The sequence below is a fragment of the Pseudophryne corroboree genome, chromosome 11 (genome assembly GCF_028390025.1).
Source record: "Pseudophryne corroboree isolate aPseCor3 chromosome 11, aPseCor3.hap2, whole genome shotgun sequence".
Classification (NCBI taxonomy): Eukaryota; Metazoa; Chordata; class Amphibia; order Anura; family Myobatrachidae; genus Pseudophryne; species Pseudophryne corroboree.
The window spans coordinates 211,264,284-211,284,935 of NC_086454.1; positions in this window are offsets into that span (position 1 = coordinate 211,264,284).

The following is a 20,652-nucleotide window of genomic DNA, read 5'->3' on the forward strand; positions in this document are numbered from 1 at the left end:
GTCTTATACGTCCTATATGAGTAGTTGGTGACTCGCATGTGTGGTGAAGGTGTTCACCCACTGAATTTTTGGTGTTCCATTTGTATCACACTGGGTGCGGAGTAGTCTTGAGTGACACGGTGGTCCACTACTATATGCTTTTTTGTCTTTTTGTTTTAAGTCCTTGTAATGTATTGTTTTGAGTTTATGTATGTATTGTCCATTGTTTTGTAGAAATCAATATATGATGCCTTGTGAGCATCGATTATATTTTGAAGCTTGTCTTGAGAAAGATCCCTAAACTGAGGATAGAAACGTCGACTGAATAAGCCGAATTTCTACTAATAAAGTCATTGTGAATTAAGAAAAGTCGCTGAGAATTATTTACTGGATGAGTGCACCTCCAATCTCTGGACACTTGCCTGAATATTGTGGGCCTACCAAAACTTGGAGAATCCCACTAGGAGCACCCCACTGTTGTTATTTTTCTTGATGTGAGTGCAGGAGTATACATGTTCTATATATATATATATGTATATTTCCGTCATAGGTACACTTCAACTGTGAGAGACAGAATCTGAAAAACAAACAGGAAATCACATTGTATGATTTTTAAACAATTTGTATATTCTCGTGGAAAATAATTATTTGGACACCTACCAAGCAGCAAGATTTCTGGCTCACAGGCATGTTACTTCTTCTTTAAGAAGCTTTTCTATCCTCCACTCATTACCTGTATTAATGGCACCTGTTTGAACTGATTATCTGTATAAAAGACACCTGTCCACACCCTCACAGCCAGACTGCTACCTCTCCACCATGGCCAGGACCAGAGAGCTATCTAAGGACACCAGGGTCAAAATTGTAGAGCTGCACAAGGCTGGGATAAGCTACTCGACAATAGGCAAGCAGCTTGGTGGCAAGAAATCAACTGTTGGCGCAATTATTAAAAAATGGAAGAAATACAAGATCACTGACAATCGCCTTCAACATGGGGCTCCATGCAAGATCTCACCTCTTGGGGTATCAATGATCTTGAGAACGGTGAGGAATCAGCACAGAACTACAGGGCGGACCTGGTCAATGACCTCAAGAGAGCTGGAACCACAGTCACAAAGGTTACCATTAGTAACACACTATGTCGTCATGGATTGAAATCCTGCAACGCCCGAAAGGTCCCCCTGCTTAAGCCAGCACATGTCCAGGCCCATCTAAAGTTTACCAGTGACCATCTGGATAATACAGAGGAGGATTTGGAGAATATAATGTGGTCAGATGAGAGCAAAATCAAACTTTTTGGTATAAACTCCACTAGCCGTGTTTTGAGGGAGAATAATGATGAATGGCATCCCAAGAATACCATACCCACTGTGAAGCATGGGGGTGAAAACATCATGCTTTGGGGCTACTTTTCTGCAAAGGGGACAGGACAACTGATCTGTATTAAGGAGAGGCAACTAAGGAGTGGCTCCGTAACAAGCATTTCAAGGTCCTAGAGTGACTTAGCCAGTCTCCAGACCTCAACCCAATAGAAAATCTGTGGAGGGAGTTGAAAGTCTGTGTTGCCCGGCAACAGCCCCAAAACATGACAGATCTAGAGAAGATCTGCATGGAAGAGTGGGCCAAAATACCTACTACAGTGTGTGCAAACCTGATCAAGTACTACAGGAAACGCTTGACCTCTGTAATTGCCAACCGAGGTTATATTACAAACTATTAAGTTAAACTTTTTGATTGTCCAAATATTTATTTTCCGCAAGAATATACAAATTAGTGATGAACGGGTTCGGTTCCTCGAGATCCGAACCCCCCCCAACTTCACCCATTTTACAGGGTTCCGAGGTAGACTCGAATCTTCCCGCCTTGCTCGGTTAACTCATTCCGCTGTCGGATGCTCACGAGATTCGTATTCTATATAAGGAGCTGCGCATCGCCACCATTTTCACTCGTGCTTTGGAGATGATAGAGAGAGGACGTGGCTGCGTTCTCTCAGTTTCTGTGTTCAGTGTGCTGCAAATATCTGCTCAGTGTGCTGCAAATATCTGTGCTCAGTGTGCTTGCAAATATCTGTGCTCAGTGTGCTGAAAATATCTACGTTCTCTGTCTGAAAAATGCTCCATATCTGTGCTGCATTGTAGTCAGTAGCGGATCTTGCCACGGGCAAGCAGTACTTTTGCCCGGGGCGCCGCCTTCCCGAGGGCGCAGGACGCCCTCCGGAGGGCGCCGCACCAGGGCAAGATCCGCTGCTGGTGTGCGCCCCCCGCTGCCCGCTGCCGCTGGGAAGGGAAACTAGACGCGTACGCGTCTAGTTTCCCTTCCTGGAGAGGTCGTTTACTGTGCGGTGCGCGATGACGTCATCGCGCACCGCACAGCAAAGGTCCTCTCCACTAAGGGAACTAGACGCTACGCGTCTAGTTTCCCTTCGTGGAGAGGACCTTTGCTGTGCGGTGCGCGATGACGTCATCGCGCACCGCACATCAATTCAGTCTGTACAGGGGGCGTAAATGACCACGCCCCCTGTACAAAGCTACGCCCCCTAAAGCCGCCCGGGGCGCCAGTAGCCCCGGAGCCGGCCCTGATTGTAGTATATAGTAGGAGGACAGTGCAGAATGTTGCTGTGACCAGTGACCACCAGTATATATATAGCAGTACGGTACAGTAGTCCACTGCTCTACCTCTGTGTTGTCAAGTATACTATGCATCCATACCTGTGCTGCATTTTAGTTGAGCGCAGTATATAATAGAAGGGGACAGTGCAGAATGTTGCTGTGACCACCAGTATATATATATAGCAGTATGGTACAGTAGTCCACTGCTCTACCTCTGTGTCATCAAGTATACTACAAAAGTTCCGTAAAATGACCCAAAAATCAAAATTAAAAGCGTCTGAGGAGAAGCATAAACTTGCCAATATGCCATTTACGACACGGAGTGGCAAGGAACGGCTGAGGCCCTGGCCTATGTTCATGGCTAGTGGTTCAGATTCATATGAGGATGGAAGCACTCATCCTCTCACTAGAAAACTGCAGTGCCACTCCTAGATGGGCCAGGTGTTTGTGTCGGCCACTTGGGTCGCTTAGCTTAGTCACACAGCTACCTCATTGCACCTCTTTTTTTCTTTGCATCATGTGCTGTTTGGGGACTATTTTTTAAATCTGCCATCCTGTTGGACACTGCAGTGCCACTTCTAGATGGGCCAGGTGTTTGTGTCGGCCACTTGAGTCGCTTAGCTTAGCCATCCAGCGACCTCGGTACAAATTTTAGGACTAAAAATAATATTGTGAGGTGTCAGAATAGACTGGAAATGAGTGGAAATTATGGTTATTGAGGTTAATAATACTATGGGATCAAAATGACCCCCAAATTCTATGATTTAAGCTGTTTTTGAGGGGTTGTTGTAAAAAAAGAACATTCGAATCCAAAACACACCCGAATCCGACAAAAAAATTTCAGGGAGGTTTTGCCAAAACATGTCCGAATCCAAAACACGGCCGTGGAACTGAATCCAAAACCAAAACACAAAACCCGAAAACTTTCCGGTGCACTTCACTAATACAAATTGTTTAAAAATCATACAATGTGATTTCCTGTTTTTTTTTTCAGATTCTGTCTCTCACAGTTGAAGTGTACCTATGATGCAAATTACAGACCTCTCAACTTTTTAAGTTGGTCAACTTGCACAATCGGTGGCTGTCCAAATACTTTTTTGTATATATGCAGAAGCCAGCACTGCAAGGCATAATAATATATACTTGTGTCTGGTGCCCTCCAGGTGTATTTGGCCCAAATAGGTCATTCACCATTGATACTGCAGGTAGGCGGCACTCAATATGACTTGTAAAAGACAGACACAGACCCCATATGAAGAAAGATCAACGTTTCAATCTCTATTTCAAGATTTTCATCAGGATAAATGACACACATAAGTAATCACCTTAAATAGGAACACCACGTGAAGCACGCCCTGGGCCTATCACAGATGCGGCTACAATGACGTCAAATCATTTGATAGGTGCAACCTTCACCAAAAACTATAAGTACGATGGTGGGCAACAGCAAAATCCTAAAGGGTTACCAACGGGTGTGGCAGTAAACTCCTTGGTCAGAGATGGAATAATAGACACAAGGAGAGTCTCCACAATCCTAGTCCTCACTTGCAGTGCACTGGTTCAGCTTACTGCCACTAAACTGACACCAGAACACCTTGCACAGTGAGAAAGGATTTTGGCAGGCAAGTCTGAGAATACAGCCGCAAACTTGCTAAGTTCACAGAGTAGCAAAAGAACCCCAGCAAGTTAAACGACTGACTCCAGTCTTACTGCTAGGTCTGGATTGGCAGAGTGTAGTACCAAATACCAAGGTCTATTTGCAGTAAGCAACAAACAAATACAAAGCTACACATTACTGGCTAACTTTCAGGAACTGACTAACCAACAAAGATTCAGCATCTGCTTAACCTGAGAAGAGGCCTTATATAGCAGGTGCTGTCCACGCCCCACTCAGACCTCACAGACTGTGAGCACAAAAACCAGCACCGGATCCCCTGCCGTGCACAAAGCCTGTAACCACTGCACAGCAAAAGACCCGAACCGGAGTATCAGCTGCGCTCAGGCCACTCCGCTAGTACTTGTCTCCCGGTTGCCATGACGACGTGGCAGCACAGGGCAGGAGACTCTAACAGTACCCCCCTCTGACGAGGGGTCAAAGAACCCCTACCACCGGGTTTATCGGGGAACTGCGAGAAGAAAGAGCGTATCAGTCTGGGGGCACGAAGATCACAACTGTGCACCCACGACCGCTCCTCCGGGCCATACCCCTTCCAGTGCACCAAAAATGACAGCCGACCCCGAACCATCTTGGAGTCAAGAATCCTTTCAACAACAAACTCCCTCTGGCCACGTATCAGAAGAGGAGAAGGTCTTCCACTGGAAGAAGGATTACTAATCGCCCGTTTTAAAAGGGAACAATGAAATGTTTTATTGATACCCAAAGAACGGGGCAGATCTAACTGAAATGCCACCGGATTGATAACCCTAGTGATCTTATAAGGGCCGATGAACCGGGGGCCTAACTTATGAGATGGCTGTCTCATCTTCAAATTCTTGGTAGACAACCAGACGAAGTCTCCTAATTTGAAGCTGCAGGGTCTTTTCCGCTTATCAAAAACCCTTTTGGTCACTAATGACACAGACACAAGGGCTTTCTTCACTTTCCTCCAAATACCCCTAAGGACCGAAACCACAGAGGAACCACCAGGCGTGGAGTCCAGGGGGTCAAAAGAATTGGCCTTAGGATGATGCCCATACACACAAAGGAAGGGAGAGATCCCTGTAGCAGAGTGAGCCGCGTTGTTATAGGCAAACTCCGCCATGGACAGATGAGCAACCCAGTCAGTCTGACACTTGGAGACATAACACCTGAGGAACTGCTCCAAGGACTGGTTCACCCTTTCAGTCTGCCCATTAGACTGCGGATGGTAGCCTGACGACAAGCTGACAGAAATCTGGAGATTGGAACAAAATGCCCTCCAGAATTTGGCCACAAACTGGGATCCGCGGTCAGAGACCACATCAAGTGGCAACCCGTGGAGGCGCACAACATGCAGCATAAATAATTCAGACAGGCGTCTAGCCGATGGCAGCCCAACCAGTGGAACGAAGTGCGCCATCTTTGAAAACCTGTCAACGACAACCCAGATGGCTGTCATCCCCGAGGATTTGGGCAAGTCCACCACAAAATCCATTGAAATGTGGGTCCATGGCTTAGATGGAATAGAGAGTGGATGCAATGGGCCAACAGGAAACCCTCTAGGAGTCTTATTTCGGGCTCAGATGTCACATGCCCGAACCCACTGATCCACATCCTTAGCCACCGAGGGCCACCACACCGCCCTAGATAGCAACTCCCGAGTTCTGGCAATACCCGGGTGACCTGCCGACTTCTTGGCATGGAATTCCAGGAACACTCGCTGTCTTAACCTAGGAGGCACAAACAAAAGACCTACCGGAAGGTCAGGAGGAGGCTGCTCCTGTGCTCTAAGGACTAATGACAAGAGGTCCTGGATAATGCCCACTTTAATACATGATGGGGACACAATGGGCAATGGCTCCTCGTGGTCTCTTGGATTGGAGCAAAACTCAGCGAGAGCGCATCAGCCTTGATGTTTTTTGACCCAGGGCGATATGTTATCAAAAAATTAAAGCGAGCAAAAAACAAAGCCCATCGTGCCTGCCTGGCAATGAGACGCTTCGCTGACTCTAAATATGCCAAATTCTTATGGTCGGTGAGAATTGAGACCACAAACTTAGCCCCCTCAAGCCAGTGTCTCCACTCCTCGAGTGCATCCTTAATAGCCAACAATTCCCGGTTACCCACGTCATAATTCATCTCGGCAGGCGAAAATTTACGGGAAAAGTAAGCACAGGGATGAAGGCGATTATCAGACACTCCCATCTGAGAGAGCACTGCCCCAATACCCATCTCAGAGGCATCCACCTCCACCACAAAAGGACGCTCTGGATCTGGGTGTCGCAGCACCTTGGCCGAGACAAATGCCCTTTTGAGACGGGCAAAAGCCGCTTTGGCCTCACAAGACCAGTGAGCAACATCCGCCCCTTTCTTAGTGAGTGCCACCAAGGGCGCCACTATAGACGAAAATCCAGCGATAAATCGTCTATAAAAATTCGCAAAGCCCAGGAAACGCTGAAGCGCCTTCAAACTAGTGGGCTGCACCCAATCCAGGACTGCCTGTACCTTGGAACCCTCCATTTGGAAACCTTCTGCGGAGATAATATATCCTAGAAATGCGATTTGCTGAACTTCAAATTCGCACTTCTCCTGCTTCGCCCCAAGCCGGTGGTCTCTGAGTTTCTGGAGGACTAAGCGTACATGCTTCCGATGTTCCTCCAGGGAATGGGAGAAGATTAGGATGTCATCTAAGTATACAACTAAGAATCTATCCAAATATTCCCTGAGCACATCGTTCATGAAATCCTGGAAGACTGCCGGGGCATTACAGAGCCCAAAAGGCATCACCAAATATTCATAATGCCCTGAGTGGGTATTAAAGGCAGTCTTCCATTCATCCCCCTCTCTTATTCGGATTAGATTGTACGCACCGCGTAGGTCAATCTTAGAAAAAATGGTGGCAGTACGAAGCTGGTCAAACAAGACCGAAATGAGAGGCAGTGGGTATGAGTTTTTAATCGTGATACGGTTCAATTTCCTGAAGTCGATGCAGGGTCGCAACGAACCGTCCTTTTTACCCACGAAGAAGAACCCCGACCCAACTGGAGACTGTGAAGGTCTGATAAATCCCTTAGCCAAGTTCTCCTGAATGTACTCTGCCATAGCCTGAGTTTCAGGATGTGACAGGGAGTACATCCTGCTCTTGGGAAGCTAAGCATTCGGCAACAAATCAATGGCACAGTCATAGGGGCGATGGGGAGGTAGTACCTCTGCAACTTTTTTGGAGAACACGTCCGCAAAATCTGCATAACAACCTGGCAATCCTGGCAAACTTAGCTGCGAAAGTCTGACTGGAAGGCTCAAGCAACTCCTGAAACAATCAGTACCCCAACTAAGAATCTCCCCAGAGACCCAGTCAAATTGAGGATTGTGGGCCCTTAACCAGGGTAACCCCAACACCAATGGGGCAAAAGTACAGACAGTCACATAAAAGGACAATTTTTCAGAGTGTGTGGCTCCAATAAACAAAGAAATCTGGCTAGTGCAAGAGGTAATTTTACCCTGGGATAATGGTTCCCCGTTTAACCCACAGATCTCAATTTCCGATGCCAAGGGTACTAAGGGAACAGAGTGTTTCAGGGCGAATTGGCGGTCCATAAAAACCCCGTCGGCCCCACTGTCCACAAAGGCCTCAGTCTTGACAGTTTGACCGAAGATCTTCAAGGTCACCGGAATGATAAAAGTCTTCTTGGGAAATTCTGACTTCTGGCCTGACAGGATATTTCCCATCACCCTCAGGCCCTGAAGTTTTCCGGCTTTTCTGGGCATGATACTACCACATGACCTTTATTCCCACAGTACAAACACAACCCCTGCTGTCTCCTCCGCGTCTTCTCACGCGAGGAGAGGCGGGTAGCCCCAATCTGCATAGGCTCCTCGGAAAATTCCTCAGAGTCTGAGGTTCCCTTGGGAAAGAAGGAAACCTCGGTCTCCCTTTCAAGCCTACGCTCTCTCAGCCGTCTATCCACCCGGATGGATAACTGCATGAGCTGATCCAAGCTATCAGGCAAGGGATATTGTACCAGTTGGTCTTTTATCTGGTTAGAAAGACCTCTTCGGTACTGGTGTCTCAGGGCTGGGTCATTCCACTGGGTATCATGGGCCAACCTCCGAAACTCCGTACAGTAAACCTCAACTGGCCTTCGCCCTTGCTTAAGGATCGAAATCTGAGCCTCGGCTGAGGCCGTCTTGTCAGGGTCATCATACAACATGCCCAGTGCCGTAAAAAAAGCATCAACACTTTTAAGCGACGGACAGTCAGGCTGCAACCCATATGCCCAGACCTGTGGGTCTCCTTGTAGCAAGGAAATCACTATGCCCACCCGCTGAATCTCTGACCCAGAAGACTGAGGCCTAAGCTGGAAATATAGCTTGCAGCTCTCCTTGAAACAAAAGAACTGCGAGCGATCTCCAGAAAAACGATCCGGGAGATTTACTTTCGGCTCCTTAACCCCTGAAGGTGCTGCTGCTGCGGGAGCTCCGCCAGCGGCCTGGGAGGTGTGCATTTTAATGGACAAATCATTAAATTGTCGAGTCAAGACCTGCACCTGATCGACCAGCTGTTGCAAAGTATTTTGAGGGGTATGCTCCATATTCCCACAAAATTTCAACAGGAGTATTAGGCTGCTGAATATGTTATGCACACCAGTGCCTGCAGGAATGTACTGGTGTCTGAACGGAGAGGGATGCAAAACAAATGAACTCACAGACAGACTGGGGAATATGACATTACGTACACAGAAGTTGATAGGGTAACAAAATAAACACAAAGTGAACAGAGAAGCCCAGAGGCTAAGAAACTGGGTGTCTCCCTAGTATTAGGAGTGCTCAGATGGAAAGAAGCAAGATGTTGTGTTTTAATACGTAGAGAACCTGAAATGCTGTTGCTAAGGGCAACAGCAAAACCCTAAAGGGTTACCAACGGGTGTGGCAGTAAACTCCTTGGTCAGAGATGGAATAATAGACACAAGGAGAGTCTCCACAATCCTAGTCCTCACTTGCAGGGCTCTGGTTCAACTTACTGCCACTAAACTGACACCAGAACACCTTGCACAGTGAGAAAGGATTTTGGCAGGCAAGTCTGAGAATACAGCCGCAAACTTGCTAAGTTCACAGAGTAGCAAAAGAACCCCAGCAAGTTAAACGACTGACTCCAGTCTTACTGCTAGGTCTGGATTGGCAGAGTGTAGTACCAAATCCCAAGGCCTATTTGCAGTAAGAAACAAACAAATACAAAGCTACACAGTACTGGCTAACTTTCAGGAACTGACTAACCAACAAAGATTCAGCAGCATCTGCTTAACCTGAGAAGAGGCCTTATATAGCAGGTGCTGTCCACGCCCCACTCAGACCTCACAGACTGTGAGCACTAAAACCAGCACCGGATCCCCTGCCGTGCACAAAGCCTGTAACCACTGCACAGCAAAAGACCCGAACCGGAATATCAGCTGTGCTCAGGCCACTCCGCTAGCACTTGTCTCCCGGTTGCCATGACGACGTGGCAGCACAGGGCAGGAGACCCTAACAATTACTTGCACAATTTAATACAGAACAGTGGTCTTGTGAACTGGTTTGCCCTGGGTACTAGGTTGTATAGACACATATATATCCACATAGACTGCGCTTATTTACAGTCACAATTGGTATTCTAAAGAGATACATATGTATAATATTACCATTATTAGGGGCCTGGGAGGCTGAGTCCTGTTCCATGTTTTGTTTCTTTTAGATATTATATACATGTGTAAGTGTTGGAATATGTGAAAACTGTACAGCCTTTCTTGAGAAAGATCCATCATTGGGATCGAAACGTTGAGATGCACTTGAGGCTACAATAAAATTTGATAAGAAGTTCGAGGATGTTCTGTTTCTTACGTGAGAGTGCACCCTACACCTTGTGGAAATATATATATATATATATATATATATATATATATATATATTCCATAGACAAAAAACCTTACGGTTTCACATGTCCCATTAAGGCTTCTTAGACATGATCGAAATTTCAGAAACCTGTTGTAACTCTTCCACTCAAACTCCAAAAAGCAATGAAATTCCGATCATTAAGGCTGACGCCTTAATGGACGTGTTCCTTGCGCAATACAGATATGGTATGCCATCACAGCCTGTGGGTAAGTGCAGATTCAGCACTCTCACAGAGTGAGATTGCTGTCACTCACACAATGGTGGAGCTGCTAATTCACAGATTTGTGTGCTCATTGGAATACACACATGCAGTCTATGCAACTGAAGGTCTGAGCAGTTTTGTGGTGCTCCCATCCCACACAGTGCCCACAACCATCCCATTCGGTCACCACAACAATCCCACCGTGTTACAACAGCTTCTCACTCCATACATCCATCTCACTTAGTATACACATTTAGCTCCCTCAAAATATCTTGGTTAATTGCTAAAACTATAATACCACATCTACTGTCTATGCATCTACACTTGCTTCCCCTATACACCTCCATGCTGCTGTCTTCCCCTATCCCTACTGCTGTGTTCTCCCATCTGTGCTAGTCTGTACTAACTTATCTGCACCATCTGTCTTTCCGCACCTGTGCCTTGTCTGTATCACCGTTTCCTTCTCTCTGTGCTGCTCAGTGTTTCCCTCTTCAACGTCACTCTGTCTCCTCCAGTACAGGGCACAGTCTCTTCTCTCCCATCTGCACCAGTTTTCTACCCATCCAAGCCAGTGTTTTCAACCCATCTGCACCATTTCCCCCATCTGCACCGCTCTGTCTCCCTTCCCATACTTGCTGCTTAATCTACCCCCTATCCACACCACTCTTACCCCATTCATGTAGCCGACATCCTGAAGGTAAATTTCGTGGGTCCTGCGCTCTTGGCAGGGAAATAATCGCCACAGCCCACCCCCCAGTGGTCCGGAAACGCCTCCGTTGTGCAGACCATGCCCTGCCAATGGCATTCTAACGCTGTTTGCACACCCCCTCCTTCCCCGCAACCCCCTCTGCCTATCAATCATGCAGGGTGATCGCAGTGATAAAGCTAAATATTTATCTTACTTAAAACCCTTTAAGAGGCCTAAGAACACTGTACGCTATTGACGTCTGGAGTACCGTAAGGGTACGCACGTTGCGTAACAATCGCTTAGCCGTAGTCGAGATGCTCACGCGTTACGTTCGCTCACGGCCAAGAGATCACAGGCAGGCCCGCTATTGGCTGCCGACTAACGTTATAGTTCGCTATAGCGTAGCGGACGCTCGGGACCACGAGGAGATCACCAGCGGCGCAGACGCTCACAATGTTAAACCTTTACATGTAAACCATGAACAATGTATTATACAGAAAAACCTTAGTGTAATGGTGGGGTGTAGATGCAACACAATGTAACCTTATTAACTTAAAGCTGTTCAAGCATCTCCGACGCTCTGAGAATACTTAACACTATAAGAAATACACAAATACCGGGCTTAGGGTCTAACGCCTTATATGAATGTTATACTTGCAAAAGAATAATACAATACAAGTCATACACTACCAATATAACACAGACTAACTAACCAGATAACTACACAGGAAATACAATACAATACAAGTACGTTTTAAGGGAAAATGAGAGAAAGAGGAGAAGAGAGAGAGAGAGAGAGATATGGCCCACAATACCAATAAAGACAATATGATTGCGGAGAAAACTTACGCACAAAGGGAACGATCGCATGCGCCTCTGGATATCCAGCTCCCGATTATCAGCAATGAGAACCGTTGAAGAGTGAGAGCTGGATATGATCGGCTTGTCTATTTATGCCCCACACACAATACAATTCAATGGTCCCTACAATCTCATTGTTCATTGGACACAGGAATTCGTCTTCGCATTATAACAAAAGGTCATAGGTTGATTCATACAGGTGGGCTGTGACTATTTCCAACTGCTCAGGTGGGTGGGAAACTAGGTTTCCCGCCGCATGGATAAGTAAGTGCAAATAATAGTAAAAGTACATAAACTTCTTATGTCCATAACTATTCGCACGAGCGATTAATCTGCTTCAAACCAACACCGGAATATTGCTAATTAAATACTTTTCCGATGGATACTAAACACCACTGTATAACCCTTGTCTGACCCTTCGTATCAAACAAAGAGGGATCTCTCTGTCTATGAACATGCTACCTTAACTAAACTTTCAGATTCTATCAAAGGGACCATAATCTACAAAATACATTATATAGTTAAAATATGTTACGAACGAGTCGCCCGCCAGACGCACATAAACTTTACCGTAAATGCGCACACTGTGCTCCCGCGGGTGCACGCAACAGCGAGTATGCGCACGCACGGCAGGGCTCATGAACGTGCAACAGGCACTCGCATGAGGTGCAAATATGGCAGTGTGTAGCGTGATATTTTTCTGACTTTGACAGTCCACCCTTTGGCAGTCAACAATAACTGCCACTTCCTAAAACATTTCAAAAAGAGAAAAATATATGTCAAGTGTAAATACATTTCTATGATTGGGTAGGGGAGGAGAGGAGAAGGTAGGAAAAGGGTATGACCCATTGAGATAGCAGAAGCATGTGTGTATGAATCCATGTTTGGGGGGGGGTCATGTATCATCGTGCCGTACGTGTTTTAAATCAAGCTTCGAGGTATTGCGAAGTATACATTCGAATTCCTTCTTATCCCGTGGTACGGGTCTGTGGATGAGCTGTCAAACTTTACCGAGCTCTTTTCGGCTGTGATTGTAACAAAATGGGGGAGCACATTTTAGTTGATGATACATGAATGGGGGAATATGTGATTGCTGATATCTGTGCGGGTATTCCCTATCGACTATGTGTGTAATTACCTGAAGGTTGTAGAGATGAAGATAAGACACAATTATGGTAAATGCAGTGGTATTCTATGTCAGGTTAATGAACATTTGTCGGTTGAAGTCTTGTTCGGTGTCTGTTGAATGCAGTCTTCTTTGTGCTTTTGCCAAAAGGTGTGGGCAAAAAGCTTTGTCAATGTCCATAGACTTACAAAAGTGTTGGGCTAGCGTAATTTTAAAATTTCTAGGGAAACTGGGGGTCTATGGCATAGTTCATCAAATATCTGTGTATAAGGTTGTCAAAACTTCTTCTTTAATCCATCAGTTGTCTGTATACAGGGTCATCAAATTCCTCGTCAAAAGTGGGTCTTTTTACCTTGGAGAAAACGGAAAAACAGGTGAAAGAAACGGACCGTATAATCGCATTTTCATCACATCATTGTTTCTATAGTTGAGTCATAAATCAAATCCATTGGAATTACAATTTCCTCACTCCTTAGACTCATTACCCTGGTACTACGTTTGCACTTCATTAAAGCCTGACCGCATCTATATATCAAGCCAATCGTTATGACAACACCTAAGATACATAGGAGAAACTTCCCTACATCCATTATGACTCCTTGAGCCCATTCTCCTAAACCAGAGAACCAATTTCGCGGGTTCAACCATGACACCCAACCAGTCAGCTCATTACCCACAGCAGCAAGGGTGAGATTGTGTCTCCTGCGAAATTCCCACTTTAATTGGAGAATATCGTCCATCTTTTGGTCTATGACTTCGACCGGATCCTCGGTACTATTCGTTATATATGTGCAGCATTTCACGCCGTACTGCGTTGCCAGTGTGACACAATATCCACCTGTTACTGCTGTGAGATAATTAAGAACCATTCTATGCTGAACCAGTTCTGTTTTATAAGCTTGAAGTTCTCTTCCAGTATACCTAAACGTGTCATCATACATTTCTGTGATATTGTCTAACAAATTTGCAAGCGCAGATATGTATCTATAGTTCAGCACGCCTCTAGCGGTGCGAGTGAAATCTAACGCAAGTAGGACCTGAATCCCGGTGGATTCATGGATCATGTCAGAGGCCAAATGCTCTGTCCTTTCTGTCAGTTGCCTTTTAACTATGTGCTCGTAGTGGGTGTGAGTATAAGGAGCTTGGGCACCACGGTGTATATCTTTCATTTTGGCATGTGATACAGTCATTACTTCAGGCAGTACTTTTCCAATATAACACAATCCTTCAGAGTTTGGGGCAAGCCACTTATACACCTTCCTCCCGCATTCTCTACTGGCTATGTGGCGTATAAGCTCTGTATCTGTCGGCATTCTATCTGCTCTATATGAAAAGGTCATGGTTTGGTTACTCCATGACACTTCCTAATTTCCCGGCTTTCGGGGATTGGAAATGTTAAAACATATTAGGGATCTATCCAGATGATATTGGTGGAGCTTCAAACTAGGAGGACTGGAGATATTAAACCTCCTGTCCACCGGTCTCCCACCCTTTAGCTCAAGTACCTCCCCTACCGTTAAAGGAAATGGTACTAGTCCCGATTTGCTATGACCTTGAGGTACTTGAGAGCATACCCAACAATCTGTTTGATTTAACACACTACCCACTAAGGAGTGATAGTCACTCAAGGGGTGCCGGTCCATGTGGATATTAAAACTGGATTGGCATTTCTTGATGCACCCATCCTCAACTACATTGTCACAGAGCCTACAGATACAGTTTTCTTCAGCTAACAATCCTTCACAATTCCTTCTATTGTCAATGCTATCGGATCGTTTTCTGATACTCGCCTTTACTTGTTGGTTAAGTTGTTCTTGGAAAACTACGCCTCCATCTTTGTCATCAGAACCCATTCCAGAACCTTTCTCGACCTCCATGGTACTCTCGCCGGAACAGACTGTTCTGGTCAACATCATGGTCAACAGGAAAATCCGGATCACAGTCTCTTGGGGCAAGTCCATCTTATAGGAGGAAACGAAGAAGAATGAGAAGGGGGAAAAAATAATTTGAGGGAGAGGGGATGGGAAGTGGAGAAAAACAATAAAAGGGAACAGTGAATCGACAACTGCTTTTGATCTTGTGATTTTCAATGCTCAGGTGCCGCCTCAGTCCTCCTGGAACAGACACTCCAGTGATACAACTTCCTCTACCGTCTGCTCCTTATCACGGGACCTCTCTGGATCAGCAACCTTCTTACAATGGGACGAATGAACCCAAGTCTCTCTCTCGGCAACCTTCAATGCTGTAGTGCTAGTCAATAAGACTTGGTATGGTCCTTCCCATCTGTCAATAAGGCAACCTGAGCGTAGAAAATTCCGTATCATTACATAATCCCCAGGTTCAATGTCATGACAATTACTATCTGGTAAATCAGGAATCACTAACTTCAAATTATCATTTTGATTCCTTAGCTGTTTACTCATGTTAATCAGGTACTTTACAGTCACTTCATTGTTACACTTCAAATCATCCTGAGGGTTAATCATAACATGCGGTTGTCGACCAAACAAGATTTCAAAGGGAGACAGATTAAGAGGGGACCTGGGAGTGGTTCTGATGCTGTATAGTACAATGGGTAAAGCTTCTGGCCATGTCAATCCTGTTTCTGCCATAACTTTGCTTAATTTATTTTTAATAGTGCTGTTCACTCTTTCCACCTTCGCACTCGCCTGGGGGCGATATGGAGTGTGCAGCTTACTATCAATTCCCATCAACTTACACATTCCTTGAAAGACATCACCTGTAAAATGGGTACCCCTATCACTTTCAATTATTCTAGGGATACCATATCTACACACAAATTCCTGCACAATCTTCTTAGCAGTGAACATAGCGGTATTTGTGGCCGCAGGAAATGCTTCGACCCAATTTGAGAATACATCTATACAAACAAGTACATAATTCAAATTTCGACAAGGGGGTAATTGAATAAAGTCAATCTGTATTACCTGAAAAGGGCCGCCTGTAGGTGGGATATGCGATGGCTCTGTTGGTATTGCCTTTCCGATATTCTTTCTCAAGCAGGTAAGGCATGACATTGCTCTCTTACCTGCATGAGATGAAAATCCTGGGGCGCACCAATATGCTCTTACCAACTTGCACATTCCCTCCTTGCCCAGATGAGTCAGCCCGTGTGCTGCATCAGCTAAACATGGAAGATATGCTCTGGGGGCCACTTGTTTACTTTGTCCATCCGTCCAGAGTCCTGAGGACTCCTGGCCATATTCCTTTGCCTTCCAGACTGCCTTTTCCTGTGTGGAACACAAATTTTGCATTTCACACAGCTTCTGTGTGTTGATGGTATTAAATACCATCAGTTGTGTGGTGTCTGTCTGTCTGGGGGTACCAGCTGCTAACTTAGCAGCTTTGTCTGCTCGGCTGTTACCAAGTGATACTGGGTCCTGGCTATATGTGTGTGCTTTACACTTGATAACAGCCACTCTGTCGGGTTCCTGTATCGCTGTTAGAAGCCTTTTTATGTGAGCTGCATGCGCTACCGGTGTACCAGCTGCCGTCATGAAATTTCTGAGGCGCCATAGGGCTCCGAAATCATGGACTACCCCGAATGCGTATCTAGAGTCGGTGTAGATATTGGCTGATTTGCCCTTAGCCAATTCACATGCTCTGGTTAGGGTGACCAGTTCAGCAACCTGAGCTCAGTGAGGTGGGCCTAGTGGTTCTGCTTCTATGGTGCCTTGGTCATCTACGACTGCGTATCCAGTACACAAGTCTCCCGAGTCCGACTGTCTGTGACAACTACCATCCGTGTAGAAGGTAAGATCTACATGTTCCAGTGGGTTGTCACTGATGTCAGGCCTTGCGGTAAAATTTTGGGTCAAATATTCCATACAATCATGTGTGTCCTCCTTTGTATTAAATTATCCTTCCCCACCACTCTCATGCCAATTCCCATCTTGTAAACCGCGCTGATGAGACGTGTCTGGTTTGGGCAGAATTTAGCAAGGCTGACACTGCATGTGGTGTATGAATTGTGAGGTTGTGACCTAGCACTACATCTTCGCTTTTCGTTACTAGCAATGCTATCGCAGCAACGCTTCGCAAGCATGTGGGGAGGGATCGCGCTACCGTATCTAGCTGAGCGCTGTAGTATGCTACCGGCCTGCTGGCATCACCGTGCTTTTGGGTTAGGACGCCTGCTGCGCAACCAGCACTTTCTGTTCCGTACAGCTCAAAGGGTTTCCCATAGTCTGGCATACCTAATGCTGGTGCCTGCGTTAGGCACTGTTTAAGTCTCTCAAATGCCATCTCGGACTCGTCTGTGTGCGAAATCCGATCAGGCTTGTTTGAGGAGACCATCTCCTGCAAAGGTAATGCTAGAATGGAAAATCCTGGGATCCAGTTACGGCAATACCCACACATTCCTAAAAACGTTCTGATCTGTTGCTGGGTTTGAGGCAGAGTCATGTCTCTAATTGCTTGAATTCTATCAGCGGTCAGGTGTCTCAGTCCTTGTGTTAGACAGTGTCCCAAATATTTTACTTTAGTTTGGCATAATTGCAACTTGTCTTTGGAAACCTTGTGTCCTGTGTCTGAAAGATGAAACAGGAGCTGTTTCGTATCTTTCAGGGACGCTTCCAATGAATCTGAACACAGTAGTAAATCATCCACATACTGTATCAATACTGATCCACTCTCTGGTTGAAAAGACTGTAAACAATCATGCAAAGCCTGGGAAAATATACTTGGACTGTCTATGAAACCTTGTGGTAATCGAGTCCATGTGTATTGGACTCCTCTGTATGTAAATGCAAACAAATATTGGCTGTCAGGGTGCAGAGGTACCGAAAAGAAAGCGGAGCAGAGGTCAATAACAGTGAAAAATTTCGCAGTGGGAGGGATTTGCATAAGGATGACAGCTGGATTTGGCACTACGGGGAACTGACTCTCAACTATTTTGTTAATCCCCCTTAGATCCTGCACTAGCCTGTAACCCCTCCCCCCACTCTTTTTAACAGGGAAGATGGGACTATTGGCTGTGCTGGATGTTCTTACCAGAATGCCCTGTTGTAGCAAGCGCTCTATTACTGGGTATACTCCTAACTCCACCTCTGGCTTCAGAGGGTATTGTGGGATTTTTGGAGCTATCCTACCATCTTTTACTTGCACAACTACTGGAGCTACGTTTGCCATCAATCCAGTGTCTTGTCCGTCTTTAGTCCACAGTGACTCTGGTATCTGGGATGTCATTTCTTCTACTTGGGATGGAGTCCTATTTGTCATAATGGTATGTGACATTAATTTTGATGGGGAGTCTAACATGTCTCGCACTTCCTGAGCGTGATTCTCAGGTATGTCCAAGAATACACCTTCAGGAGTACAATAAATGACGCACCCCATTTTACACAATAAGTCTCTTCCCAGGAGATTTGTCGGTGCCGATGCAGCCAGCAAAAAGGAATGCTTGGTATGTAAAGGCCCTATTGTAATCTCGGCTGGTTTGCTAACAGGGTAATGCTGGACTACTCCCGTTACTCCCATGGCTGGAATTGTCTTACCAGTGGTTCTCATGCCCACTGTCGAATTTATCACTGATTTGGCCGCCCCCGTATCTACAAGAAAGTTTAATGTTTTACCAGCTACATTAATTGCAATTTCGGGTTCACTTCCAAGACTTGCAATCAATTTTACTGGCTGCAGATTACAGGTATGGCCACACCCCTATTGGGTATGGTGACCTCCCTGAATCCCGTTGGCAGCAACTACTTGTGAAGGGGTTAAATGGGAACTACCAGAGGCTTGCCAGTCTCTGTTCGGGGGGTATCTTTTTGTTTCCCCTGCATGTGGCTCATAACTCCATTTCTGCGGACCCTGCTCCCAATGTCGTGTGTCGTGTCGTTGTCTAGGGGGTTGATAAGACTTTTGTATGTTTCTCGATTTACAGTCTCGTGCAAAGTGTCCCTCTCTATGACAGGAATAACAGGTTACCACATTCGACTTACCCACAGGGTTTGGTGATTTATACAAAGGCTGCCTTGTGGTCAGGGCCTGTATACTTACGGCCATTAACTTATCACCTTGTAATTCCCTGTGTCTGGTGATATTCCGATCGTGATCCACAGCTGCCTCTCTCAAAGTAGCCACCGACAGACCTCGCCAACATGGTTGCGTGGTCTGTACCCTTGTCTTTAATGCCTCTTTTAAACCATCCATTAGTACAGATACTGCTACTTCTCGATGGTTTATGTTTGTTTTAATGTCCTCTATGCCTGTGTATTTTGCCATATCTAGTAATGCCCTGTGAAAATATTCTGCAGCAGTTTCTGACTCTTTTTGTTTAATGGAGAAAATCTTGTTCCATTTAACTACAGCTGGAAAATACTCCTTTAACTGTAAACTTATCCTTTTTACATTGTCTTTGTTGTACACATCTGTAAGAGGTACATCCTGATCCAATCCACAGTCAGCTAAAAATTGAGCCGAGTCGACATTGGAGGGTAAACAAGCCCTCAGCAATACCTGCCAGTCTTTGTTATTGGGCTCTAAAGTGTTCCCTAGGTCTCTGATGTATTTCTGGCTAGCAACTAAGTCTTTCCTAGGGTCAGGGAATTCAGACATTATGGTTCTTAATTCCATTCGGGAAAATGGGCTGTACATGGCAATGTTCCTAACAGGAGTGACTCCTGACGTGTCAGTTTTCCCATTTGGCACTGCTATTACCCTAACAGGATTTAGTATAGCAACATCATTCTGTGTAGATTCTACAGCCTGTGGTGAAATGGTTTCAGCATAGTGTATGGTGCCGTACTTACCCGTAGATACGACCTCACCTGTCCCTCCGCTAGGGGCCTTTGTTACTAATCTTAAGGGTTGGGCCGTGCCTACTGTTGTTTCTGATATGGTGGCTGCTAGAGAGAGCGCCGATATTGTTGCCGATTCGTCCTCTTGATCACACTCCTGGGGAAAGTTCAAAACAGGGTACAACTTGCACGGGTTAATACTTGCATTGGTTAACTTATTAACATTTACACAGTTGCTAAGTGTTTGTTTGTTACACCCTAATGCGTCATTCTCCGCAACCAATTTCTCTACTGATATGTATGGTGGCGGCGGGGCCGTGGCTATCAGTTTCCTGATAGGATTAGATCCCGCCGCCTGAGCCAATCCTCTCTGTATTTCACCCTCCTGTTGCCATAACTGCAAATAATCATAATGTTTGATTCGTCTCTTTGTTGATTTAATGAGACATATCCTCCTCCTTAGATTTTGTAACACTTCTGGGCTAAAGCTGCCTACTATTGGGAACTTCTCCCCGTCATGTACCGTCATTCTCTCCCATTCATCACATAAAACCTCTGTGTGTGAACCGTATTTTTCACACATTACGTACCTTCCCGACCCGATTGGTCGGTTTACTGAATCAACCCGAACCGAGGTTGATCGCCCCCTACCTGAACAATTGGCCCCCATACCTGTAGGTGTTGCTTTCACCACCTCTGACCTTCAATCAGGGTCTTCAGTGAACCCTTACAAAAACCAAAATGTTCAAGATAGGCTGACGGTGGCGGTTTACCGAGTACCCCACTCACTCGCCCACGCCAACCAATACGACCTACACACTGCCCTAGTGCTGGCGTACTCGACCCAGGGCCCCTATGAACC